The following is a 12672-nucleotide window of genomic DNA, read 5'->3' as shown; positions in this document are numbered from 1 at the left end:
GGCGAAGCGAGTATAGCCGCGGCTGAGCGGCGAACTGGGCAACTTCGCCAGGCTTCCGTACTTCATGAATGAACTACTTCATTTGAACGCTTCACGGCAAAGAGTGAAATGAATGAAGCAGTTCACGGGATTGAACGAGTTCGACCCATCTCTAAACACGACCACACCATAAAACCACAGCCTCCGAATTTTACTGTTGGCACTACACACGCTGGCAGGTGACGCTCACCGGGCATTCGCTATACCCACACCTTCATCGGATCGCCACATTGTGTACCGTGGTTCGTCACTCCACACAACGTTTGTCCATTGTTCAATCGTCCAATTTTTACGCTCCTTACACCAAGCGAGGCGTCGTTCGGCATTTACCGGCGTGATGTGTGGCTTATGAGCAGCCGCTGTACCATTAAATCTAAGTTTTCTCACCTCCCGCCTAACTTTCATATTACTTGCAGTGGATCCTGATGTAGTTTGGAATTCCTGTGTGATGGTCTGGATAGATGTCTGCCTATTACACATTACGGCCATCTTCAGCTGTCAGTGGTCTCTGTCAGTCGACAGACGAGGTAGGCCTGTACGCTTTTGTGCTGTACATGTCCCTTCACGTTTCCGATTCACTATCACATCAGAAACAGTAGGCCTAGGGATGTTTAGGAGTGTGTAAATCTCGCGTACAGACGTTTCACACAAATGACACCCAATCACCTAACCACGTTCGAAGTCGTGAGTTCCGCGGAGCGCCCCGTTCTGTTCTCTCACGATGTCTAATGACTACTGAGGTTGCTAGTATGGAGTACCTGGCAGAAGGTGGCAGCAAAATGCACCTAATATGAAAAACGTATGCTTTTGGGGGTGTTCAGATACTTTAGATGACGTAGTGTATTTACACTTGTGTATTACAAAAATATGCATTTTAAGTGGTACAACACACACACACACAGCCAATCTGCTGCATTGTACAATGCTCTGTTAAAATTGCTTGTTTACTCCTCCCTGGATTTACGCTGTTTTGTTCTTGATTCATGTTTACATCCAGTCTGGGCGCTCTTGATTCATGTTTACATCCAGTCTGGGCGCACCAAGTTCCTTCACTTTCGTCCTTACCGCACTTTCCTAAATTTTACCTGATAAATTGCACTCTGGATTCATATTGTGTTGTTTTCTGACTCGTGTTATGCTGCTATTATTCGCAAGAAAGTAAAACCCACGAAACTCATGCATAATGCACTCACAAAGAGAAATTTGCTAATAACCCGCGTTATCTGTAGTCAGCGAGCAAGGAAACTAAAGTAAGAGGACATACTTCGCGCGCTTTTTCCTCTTATCATTTGTGAAACTCTTGCTAGGTGGTGATACGTTACTAAAGCTCTGTATAGAGCTTTATATGTTACCGCTGCCAGTGCACTCTGGCGAGAAATTTGCGAACTTATTCCAATATTAGACAGAATAGTCAATGGCAAAAAAAAAAAAAAAAGAAAAACCGTCGAAAGGACTATAAAAACAGCAATACTAAAGGGCGAGTAAAGACGTATCAAAACATAATAGAGATATACAGAGACAGGGATTCGATAGCAAAGTTTCAGCAACTCTGTTCATTCCCTTTTGATGTAACCAGTGGAACGTGAAAATTGTGTGCAAGTTGGTAGGACACCCTTAGGCTGAAACACCAGATCCTCCGGGACGCCCATTAGAGCTGTACTCGGCGGAAACCACACCCACAAACCTCCGCTACATAGGGCTAAGCGGGATGTCAAGGCGCAGCCTTAAGACTAGCTACTACCTGTTGGAAAAACATCACGTGCTATCACCTACCATCAGTTCCAAAAACGTTGACCGGCATTATTTAAATCCGTATGGGAAATATGGGAAAAGCGTTCTGATAATTTAAATTCTGCAATAGGTTATTGAGAAATTTATAGTGATATATATTTTGGGGCGACTCCACCTCAGAGCTTTTAACTATGAGCCGTACGTACACCATAACATCATCAGCAGACGAATGCAGATTGGGGCTCACCATGTCTGACATAATATTTATGAGTGTCGAGAACAAGAACAGTCTTACCACACTTCCCTGGAGAACTCTTGATATCTTCGTCTCTGATGAACACTTGGTGTCCAGGACAACGTGCTGGGTTCTATTACTTAAGAGGTCTTAAAGTCACTCACATATCCCATTACCACCTTTACACATAGATACTTCCATATTTTTCGAGCGTTAATACAATGTTTACACATTACATACAGAAAAAGTCAAAATGTCATCTTGGGAGCCACGTTACTTATCTGCAACTTTCCTTGTTATGTTGTTTATTAGTAAGCGCTATTCCTTCAGATTTTTCTCTGTGATGGACAACACACAGAAGAAAAGTATTGTAATACAATACATACAACTAAAGTAAGATGATATTTCAAAACTTCAATGATTGGCCATCTACAAATAGTTATGTTGTGTCTTGTGTTTTAGAGGAATGGAATGACTCATCCCAACTTTTGAGGTAGTTTCTCATTCTCTCTTCTAAACTACCCTGTCCCACTGTCTAATTAAAATTATTGTTGAGTAACCTTCGAAACTGAAGGTTCATTAACAATTCTGTCGAAGTACACTAGACATAGAATTGGTTTAGATAAATTCAGGACACAGGTAGCAGATCAGTTGCATCAACATTTTTCACTTTAAAAGTCAGTAGTTAAATGATACTCATCTTCAGTCCCTTGTTGTTGGCGTCGTAGTTGCTGCTGCTGCTCCGTATCCTTGAATTAAAACAGGGTATTATCTCGCTGGTAGAGGCCTCGATTTTACGTGTTTTGGAAGAACTGCTTAATCTCTCAGGCTCGCAATCTGTTGTAGCGCATTCTTCAAATGATGAGACTATAATTAACTCCACCGCATTTTTTGAAATAGTAGTACTGAATGAGGTTTTAGATCAAACATTCCTTATATTTCTCACACGAGACAAAGCACGTTTTTCTGACAATACTTATTCTTCTACAACATAGTTTCATGAATGCATTTTTATGTAAGTCAATGGAGGTTTGTAAACTCGCATCTCCTCACGTCCGTCCACACAAGACCAAACACACTCTTACGAAAGAAATACGAGGGCCGTTCAGAAAGTAACCTCCGGTTGATTTAAAAAAATACACCAAGTTAAATAAAAATATTTTAATATATACATCTTACAACTACATCTTTGCACTATTTTTCTACATAGTCTCCATAGCGATTGAGGCACTTATCGTATCTCTTCACAAGCTTTGAAATTCCTTCTGCATAAAAATCACCCTCTTGTGCCTGGAGCCAGCCTGTGACCGCATCTTTGAGCTCTTCGTCGTCATCAAACCTCTGTGACCCGAGCCATTTCTTCAAATGCATGAAGAGGTGATAATCACTTGGCGCCAGGTCTGGGCTGTAAGGTGGATGGTTGATAACGTCCCACTTGAAGGACTCAAGAAGGGCCGTTGTTCTGCGAGCAGAGTGAGGACGGGCGTTATCGTGCAAAAAAACGATACCGGAAGTCAGCATACCACGGCGTTTGTTCTGTATAGCCCGTCGTAACTTTTTTATTGTTTCACAGTACACGTCTTGATTAATGGTCGTACCACGTTCCATGAATTCAACCAACAACACCCCTTTGGCATCCCAAAACACCGTTGCCATCAGTTTTCTGGCAGAAAAATCTTGCGAGGCTTTTCTTGGTTTGGTAGGCGAATTTGAATGTGCCCACATCTTTGATTGTTCTTTTGTCTCAGGGTTCACGTACTTAATCCAGGTTTCGTCACCGGTCACGATTCTGTTTAACAATGGTTCTCCTTCGTCCTCATAACGTGACAGAAAGTCTAATGCAGAGGCCATTCTTTGAGTTTTGTGGTGGTCGGTAAGAATTTTGGGCACCCATCGTGCACAGAACTTACGGTAACCCAATCTTGCTGTCACTATCTCGTACAAGAGAGTCTTAGAAATCTGTGGAAAACCAGTAGACAACTCCGACATTGAGAAACGTCGATTTTCACGAACTTTTGCATCAACTGTCTGAACGAGTTCGTCAGTCACCAATGATGGTCTACCACTCCTCTCTTCATCATGAACGTTTTCTCGTCCACTTTTAAATAAACGTACCCATTCACGGACAACTCCTTCACTCATAACTCTTGGTCCGTACACGGCACGAAGCTCACGATGAATAGCTGCTGCAGAATATCCTTTGGCTGTAAAAAACCTTATGACAGCACGCACTTCACATTTGGCGGGGTTTTCTATTGCAGCACACATTTCAAACTGCCACAAAAACTAAACTAGCGCAGGTACGACGTTCACTCGACCACGGCTTGATGCCGACTGACCTGTTGAGTGCGTGAACGCACAGATGGCGTCGCTACTCTCCCCACAACCCGCACTGTGACCGATCGGAGGTTACTTTCTGAACCGCCCTCGTACATCATGTAGCAGGCATGTAGTAAAAACATATTACAACTCTTTCAATCATTGATTATCGCATTTACCCAAGTATAAGACGACCCTCATTATAAGATGACCCCTATTTTTTAAGAGACTTGTTGCAAAACATTATTTTTAACGTATTGTGACTAATCAAATTTACCAACTGTTTTGCTGACGTAAAGTACCTGCTTAAAAAGTTAACATTTTACCTATTCTAAAGTTCTGAAATTTATTGTCTGCGTTTTGATAACTGAGATAAAATAAGCAAAACAATTATTTACATGAATTTGCAAAACTTTTTTACTACTTTTTTCGCTTACTAAACGTGCCATCTGTGGTGTCACTATGTTTTATCACCATCATCCTCATAGCACAGCCATGAATTTTAAATCTTCGTTGTCACAAATATTTGGCCGTTTCTTCTGAATATGTTGCGATTTCTGAGGTTGAGGTTACCGTGGGACCTGAGAATACAGCTGTGTTTATCGAAATACATGTCAAATTTCGCTTCTATACTGACATGAGAATGTTAAAGTGTCTCTCGCTTTTAAGCATGTCGTCTTCCCGTCGCTCTCTCACTGGCTCCGTAAAACCAGCAGCTGATATTTTTACACCCCATCTCGTACTCGACTAAGTCATGCGCAGCGCCGACAATGTTGTAGCACGAAACACTGAAGTACGCCACTGCTCCCTCCCCCACCACTTTCACACATCGAGACTTTCACCGTCTCCTGTAGATATGAATACTCGTGTTGAGTATTTGTCCAATTTTAAAGTCAATTCAGTCCCGGATGCAAACGGATTCAGTCATAATGCAGTTTAAACGTGGCAACAGTTCCTCGAAAGCCAAAATATTGTTTATACACTCTCATCGTTGGCAACACTACTTAATTTACTGCCCGTCACTACTCCACCCCACCTCATCTACACTACTGGAAACTGAAATAAGAACACCGTGAATTCATTGTCCCAGGAAGGGGAAACTTTATTGACACATTCCTGGGGTCAGATACATCACATGATCACACTGACAGAACCACAGGCACATAGACACAGGCAACAGAGCATGCACAATGTCGGCACTAGTACAGTGTATATCCACCTTTCGCAGCAATTCAGGCTGCTATTCTCCCTTGGAGACGATCGTAGAGATGCTGGATGTAGTCCTGTGGAACGGCTTGCCATGCCATTTCCACCTGGCGCCTCAGTTGGACCAGCGTTCGTGCTGGACGTGCAGACCGCGTGAGACGACGCTTCATCCAGTCCCAAACATGCTCAATGGGGGACGGATCCGGAGATCTTGCTGGCCAGGGTAGTTGACTTACACCTTCTAGAGCACGTTGGGTGGCACGGGATACATGCGGACGTGCATTGTCCTGTTGGAACAGCAAGTTCCCTTGCCGGTCTAGGAATGGTAGAACGATGGGTTCGATGACGGTTTGGATGTACCGTGCACTATTCAGTGTCCCCTCGACGATCACCAGTGGTGTACGGCCAGTGTAGGAGATCGCTCCCCACACCATGATGCCGGGTGTTGGCCCTGTGTGCCTCGGTCGTATGCAGTCCTGATTGTGGCGCTCACCTGCACGGCGCCAAACACGCATACGACCATCATTGGCACCAAGGCAGAAGCGACTCTCATCGCTGAAGACGACACGTCTCCATTCGTCCCTCCATTCACGCCTGTCGCGACACCACTGGAGGCGGGCTGCACGATGTTGGGGCGTGAGCGGAAAACGGCCTAACGGTGTGCGGGACCGTAGCCCAGCTTCATGGAGACGGTTGCGAATGGTCCTCGCCGATACCCCAGGAGCAACAGTGTCCCTAATTTGCTGGGAAGTGGCGGTGCGGTCCCCTACGGCACTGCGTAGGATCCTACGGTCTTGGCGTGCATCCGTGCGTCGCTGCGGTGCGGTCCCAGGTCGACGGGCACGTGCACCTTCCGCCGACCACTGGCGACAACATCGATGTACTGTGGAGACCTCACGCCCCACGTGTTGAGCAATTCGGCGGTACGTCCACCCGGCCTCCCGCATGCCCACTATACGCCCTCGCTCAAAGTCCGTCAACTGCACATACGGTTCACGTCCACGCTGTCGCGGCATGCTACCAGTGTTAAAGACTGCGATGGAGCTCCGTATGCCACGGCAAACTGGCTGACACTGACGGCGGCGGTGCACAAATGCTGCGCAGCTAGCGCCATTCGACGGCCAACACCGCGGTTCCTGGTGTGTCCGCTGTGCCGTGCGTGTGATCATTGCTTGTACAGCCCTCTCGCAGTGTCCGGAGCAAGTATGGTGGGTCTGACACACCGGTGTCAATGTGTTCTTTTTTCCATTTCCAGGAGTGTAGTTCTCAGTCAGTCTGGTATCACTGTTCCCCCTCCAACCCTTTCGTAGTGCCATGCTTGAGCAACTGTGAAGCACAGACTGCAATAACTTCCAGGGTCATATTAACAACAGCAACAAATACATAAACAGATCGCAATCACGATTCAGACCAATTCTCGAGCTTGCGCTCGTCCCGCCATCTACTGACGTCTGTTGGTTCCATATCCACGACAGTTCTTGCCACTGTATTTATTCTCGCGACAAGTACCGTCAGCTTAGTACGATTTATTTCGTTCGTTAGACATATCGTTGTCGATAAATTTTCCTTCTTGTTTCATCTGAATGTCAGGATCAGCTGATATAAAGCTGGTGACGTTTTTATCCAGTCTTCTAATAAGTGAACAGTGACCGAATTTATTTGCAACCCTCTCAGTAAAACACTACAGTCTCTCATAATCAAATAAAATATTTGTCTGAGTTCAGAATCAAGTAGTGTTGTTTGAAGAACATCTTTTCCGCTTTTGAAGTTACCCTTACTTAAAAAGCAGCAAAATATTTGTACACGGTATCCGTACATGTATGAGAACTTCTGTTTCAAACATGTTCCAGTACAACAAGAGTTTGTAAGATGATAGAATTTGATGTTATTTCCTCTCGTGCTTCACAAAACTGATAAATTTTAAGCAGAGCAGTAGACTATCGTAGTTCATAGTTTCTCGCGTAGGCTATACCTTGCACTACCGCCGCGCAAGGCAGATGTCACGGGATTTTTCGAGCAAGTATGAAACTGTGTCGAGCGTTTCGGCGAGTCAGGAAGTATTGTGCCCCTTTGAAGATGAATACCATTTGTTCATCCCCGCCCTCCCGAATTCTTCAAAATAAATCTGCACGTGACCTTAATAGCCAAAGCTTCATCTGTAAATGCAAGACACCATCTGTATACTTCATTAAACAATGTAAAAATGTTAACCTCAGCAACAGTACTATAGTGTGTGTCATTTACGACGGCAGCCGAGTTTAGGTTCGTTCTGCGCATCTGACAACACAAAACAGTCAGCCAATGAACAGAGAACGATGTTGCCAGAGCTCGACTGCAGTGCAGAGCATGGACGAGTGTCTTCAGTTTTAGAAACGTTCAGTCATAAATAAAGTAACTGAACAAAAGCAATGTCTTGATAGCAGACTTTCTTTTATAGAAAGTTTGGAAAAACATTCTTTATACCAATTGCTTCATATTCTATTAATTAATTTAACCAAACAAGCAATAAGCCTCCTAATTCAGGCGATAGCAAGGAAAGGTGTTTGTATCATTCTCACGAACCACTTTTTCGCAATAAAGAACAGCAGTAATTGTTTATTTCCTATTGTACTTCGACGAAACGTGAGAAATTTATAGTCATACCAAAAGTGTTTGTCGGTAGTTTGCGTGATATGTTACTGTCATCCAGGTGCCAGGTGAACTGTGTAATGACCAGCTGCGTTAGCGTAATGGTTAAGGTGAATGGATACTATGGGAAAGGTCTTGAGTGCAAACCTTAATTGTTGAGTAATATTTTCTTTATTTAAAAAAATATTGAAGTTTCTTACTTCATGAATTTTATTCGTTTGGATGTAATTTTTTGACATTTCTAGTGCTTTGTCTCCTCAGTATAATCATAAGTTTTCAGTTTTTCTAATTTTGTCCTCCAATATTTCTTTTCACAGCAATTAAAAACAATGAAAAGGCACACATATAATATTCATGTTATCTCTTTTGTTTGTATATCTTATCTTCCGCAGTCGCTGTTTTACTATTCATATTGAGATATATTCTTTTGCGACAGTATTAAAAGTATTATTTAGTGCAGAATTTCAGCTCGTACGTTGCCGAGCTACTTGATTGCCTGGGACACTTCTTTGTAACATCATATTCAATGTTTTCTTCGACTGATCTATGTTTTGGCAAGTATTTACTGTCCGTTGTGACAAACACAAATTGTTTGCGCAATGCGCCTCACTGACATTATAATTTAGTTTCTATGTTTTATTACGTTCACAATAAATTTTTACCCCTTCCATTCCCTACAGAAGTAAAAATCAACGAAGTTGATCAGACTTCAGCACCACACACACACACACACACACACACACACACACACACACACAAAAGTTCACAATTCAGTTTTGTGTAGTTCGCCAACTTTCTTTTGATCAAAACGTTTTAGAAAAAAGCGAAATGACTCTGGTATAAATAAAAGTTTTATTACAGTCGCTAAAGAGGGAATATTTCTCAATATTACATACGAAACCTATCTGGTACTTAAATTAAATGAGATATTGTTACACAGTAAATTTTATATGAAATTTAGGTATCTTGCCCACATTTCATTCTCAACATTGTGGCAACTAAAATCGACCACACGGAAAGTATACGCTGTGGACTTTTACCTCTGCAAACTCTTCAAAATTTCGTGCAATGGTTTAGTACATTTAATGCTGCACAGTAACTGCGTTGAACATCGAAACAAATTTAAGTCATTTATGGGGGGAAGGTGTCAGTCAAGATGATGTGTAAAAATCAAATTTTTGGGCCAAATAGGTTTTGTGAAATCGAATGATAAGTGTATCAAAGCAGTCGGAACACCGTGTGTCTGCACAGGCGAGCAGTGCAGTGATAAAATCGCGCACAGCGTGGAATGCGGGGAGCACGTCTCTGTAGCAGCGATAGGGTTAATGCAGCCGTGGTGGCTTTACTTCATAAACTGCACGCTCCCCCCTAAACGTAAGTTTGCGAACTATACTATACTATACTATGGCGCTGCTTCTCTTGGCGCGTGCGTCGTTTGCAACTGGCAACGCAGCAATCTCCCACGTCTGGTTAGCATTCATCTCACGCTAGGTGAGGAGGACCCTACGTCATAATGACGTAACGCTACGTCATCGTGACGTAAATAACCCAAATCGACTAAATGAGTACGTATATCGATCTATGCAGTTGTACCGATAACGTCAAAGCTAAATGTAAAGACATGTGTACAAACGAAGTGGCAGGAGTTGTGTGATATGCTCATCCCAGCTGAATGAATGGTTAAATGTAATCCCAACAATTTGCGATGTAATTGTGTATTCTTGAACATAATTAATGTCTCAGCGAAGGAGCCATAACGAAATAAAAAAAAGCTTGTCATTCTTTTTAAATCCGATGAATCGTGCATAAATTGTGTGGACAGAAAAGTGAAGTAATTAATTATTAAGCTGCTATCCAGAGAATGGGTCGACAGAAGCGTCCGATCTCACGCGTCGGCTTTGACCCGTGACGTAAGGGTGTTGTGGTGTGTGACGTCATTACAGCGCGGAGTTTGGTTTGTGAGTGTGGCGTGTTGGTGGATGTCGTCGTGTTGTGGTTTGTTGTGCCCTCTGGTGGTATGTTCAGGGTTTTCGTTTGTTTGGTGTATTGGGCTCAGTTTGCTGTTGCTCAGTGGCGAGTGCTGCTTGCGTATTTTTGAAGCGGAATTTGTATCAGTGAGATAACGGTTTTGTGGTTTTGTGTGAAGGTTAATGTAGTGATGATTGCTGTACGTCGAGCGGTTTTGTCATTAAGTTTAATCGGTTGTGGTCTTTTGTTCAGGAATGGATGTGAAAGACAAGATCAATAGTTCTCGGTTGAGGGCTATGATGGGGGACACAGCTATAGAGCTGATTAAGTTCCTACAGCTTTTTGGCTTAATTGCCGAGGTGGTGAAGTGCGGTGTGTGCCGTGAACCAATGAAATTGGTTAAAGTTCCGGCCTCTTGGACCAGGGACGGTTATATGTGGCGCTGTCGCAAAGATGACATATGGCGTTCCATACGGCGCTGTACCTGGCTCGAGAAGTCTAGGTTGGGCATGCGTGAGATTGTGCTTGTTACATATTATTTTTGTTATAGATCCCCACAGAGTTTTTGCGTGCATGAGACTGGTGTGAGTGAGAGGAGCGTTTTAGATTGGTATTCCGTTTGTCGTGAAGTGTGTTCGGAATTTATTAAGTACAGGGGTAAGTTGGGGGGGGGGGGGGGGGGGGGAGTGGCGCATGGGGTTGTTGTGGAGGTGGACGAGTCACAGTTTGGGAAAAGGAAGTATGGGAGGGGGAAGTCTGTGGCTGGTCTTTGGGGGTGGGGGGGTTTCCGAATGTGTTTTTAGGGTTGTGGAAGGGAGGTCCAAGGCTGAATTAGTGAGGTTAATTGACGAATATATAGAGCCGGGGTCCACAATAGTTTCTGATGCTTTTCCTTCTTATAGGGGGTTGGGTGAGAGGGGATTTAATCATTTAGTAGTGAACCATAGTTTAAGAATTATGAGACAGGGGCTTGTACTAATACAATAGAGGGGATATGGGGGGCGGTTAAGTCAGTTCTTGGGAGGGGGAAGAGGCACTCTTCCAGCCTTCAGTCTCATTTAGATGAGTACTGTTGGCGGAAGAGTGTCCCAGAGGGCTATTGTATTGTTCGGGTTTTCTTAAGGGCTGTGGGTAAAATGTACAGGCCGAAAGTGGTTAGTTAGGGTGGTCTGGGTAGGTGGGTGGGTGGCTATGGCTCAGGGTGGGGTGGGTGGTTTATTTTGTTGTATAGTATTTGTTTGTAATTTTTTGTTTGTGGGTTTTTTATTTTGGGGTCGGGGGTGGGTGGGTTGGGTTTTTCTTTTGGTTTAGTATTTTTTCGTTGGTGTGTGTGTGTGTGTGTGTGTGTGTGTGTGTGTGTGTGTGTGTGTGTGTGTGTGTATTTATGGGATTGGGAGCTGCTATTGAACTATATAGGTCAAGGGAAGTGTTCGATCCCAATTTATGGGATCGGGAGCTGCTGTAGATCTGTGTAGGTCAAGGGAATTGTTTGTTCGTAATGTTTGGCGGTGCATTTTGATTTTTGTATTGGGAGATGGGATCGGGAGCTGCTGTTGAGCTGTATAGGTCAAGGGAAGTGTTTGATCCCAATTTATGGGATCGGGAGCTGCTGTAGATCTATATAGCTCAAGGGAAGTGTCCGATTCCAGATAATATTGTATTTTGTCGATTTTTTCGTTGTTTTGCGTGGTTTTGTATGGGGGTGGGTGGCTAAATTTGTTTATATTTGGTTTCTCCCCACCCAAAAACCCCCAATTTCCCACGCTTGTCCCGTTAGTCATTAGGCTTTTTGTGAAACTTGTGTGTGTGTGTGTGTGTGTGTGTGTGTGTGTGTGTGTGTGTTTTTCGATGTATTTTCGTCTTTATGATACGTATGCAACGATTTTATATCCGCCATATTGGAATTGTCGTTTATGGTCGTTTCCGCCATATTTGTGACGTCATGGGTCAAAGCCGAAGGGTGGGATCGGACGCTTCCGTATTTCCACAGAATGAGAGATGTTATTGTGTCTCATGAACGTAACGAATATCTGAATGAAGGAATCATAACCATAACGAAAGTTAAAAAAGTGACTAGTCATGTTTTCAATCCGATTAATATTGAATAAATCATGTGGATAAAAATGTGAAATAGGAAGAAATTAAAGTGTATCGTATTTTTATAAAATCCAATGAATTGTACATAATTCATGTGGGCAGAAATGTTAAACTGAGAAAGTGAAGTGGTTCTGAAGATAATTCCGAATGTTGCTAGAAACATTAAACCATCTAGTTACATTTAATTTTGCCTTCGTGTTGTAAATCAACTAAGAAAGATAGTGAAATCTTTCAGGTTACCTTCATGGATCTGCTAGAAAGTTCTCTCATCTCCGTTAGAGCCCATGTTCAGAACGACGTACACGCTAGCAACACCGGACAATAGGACAATGAAAGCACATAAACAAATAACAATGCAGATTCAAGACGCACTAACAGTCGATAGGGCAACTCGTGAAACTCATGATGATGCATGCTACGTCACAATGACATAGAGCTCTCCTCACCGA

General features: G+C 43.3%; 1 protein-coding gene across 1 annotated transcript in view; it reads left to right on the top strand.

Moving 5' to 3' along the window:
• Nucleotides 1-12672, top strand: part of LOC126184041 (inactive phospholipase C-like protein 2) — a 749749-nt gene that overhangs the window by 556779 nt on the left and 180298 nt on the right. The gene's annotated exons all lie outside the window — the stretch shown is intronic.

Source organism: Schistocerca cancellata, chromosome 4 (genome assembly GCF_023864275.1).
Source record: "Schistocerca cancellata isolate TAMUIC-IGC-003103 chromosome 4, iqSchCanc2.1, whole genome shotgun sequence".
In the NCBI taxonomy this organism is placed as follows: Eukaryota; Metazoa; Arthropoda; class Insecta; order Orthoptera; family Acrididae; genus Schistocerca; species Schistocerca cancellata.
This window is presented reverse-complemented; position numbering and strand designations above follow the sequence as displayed.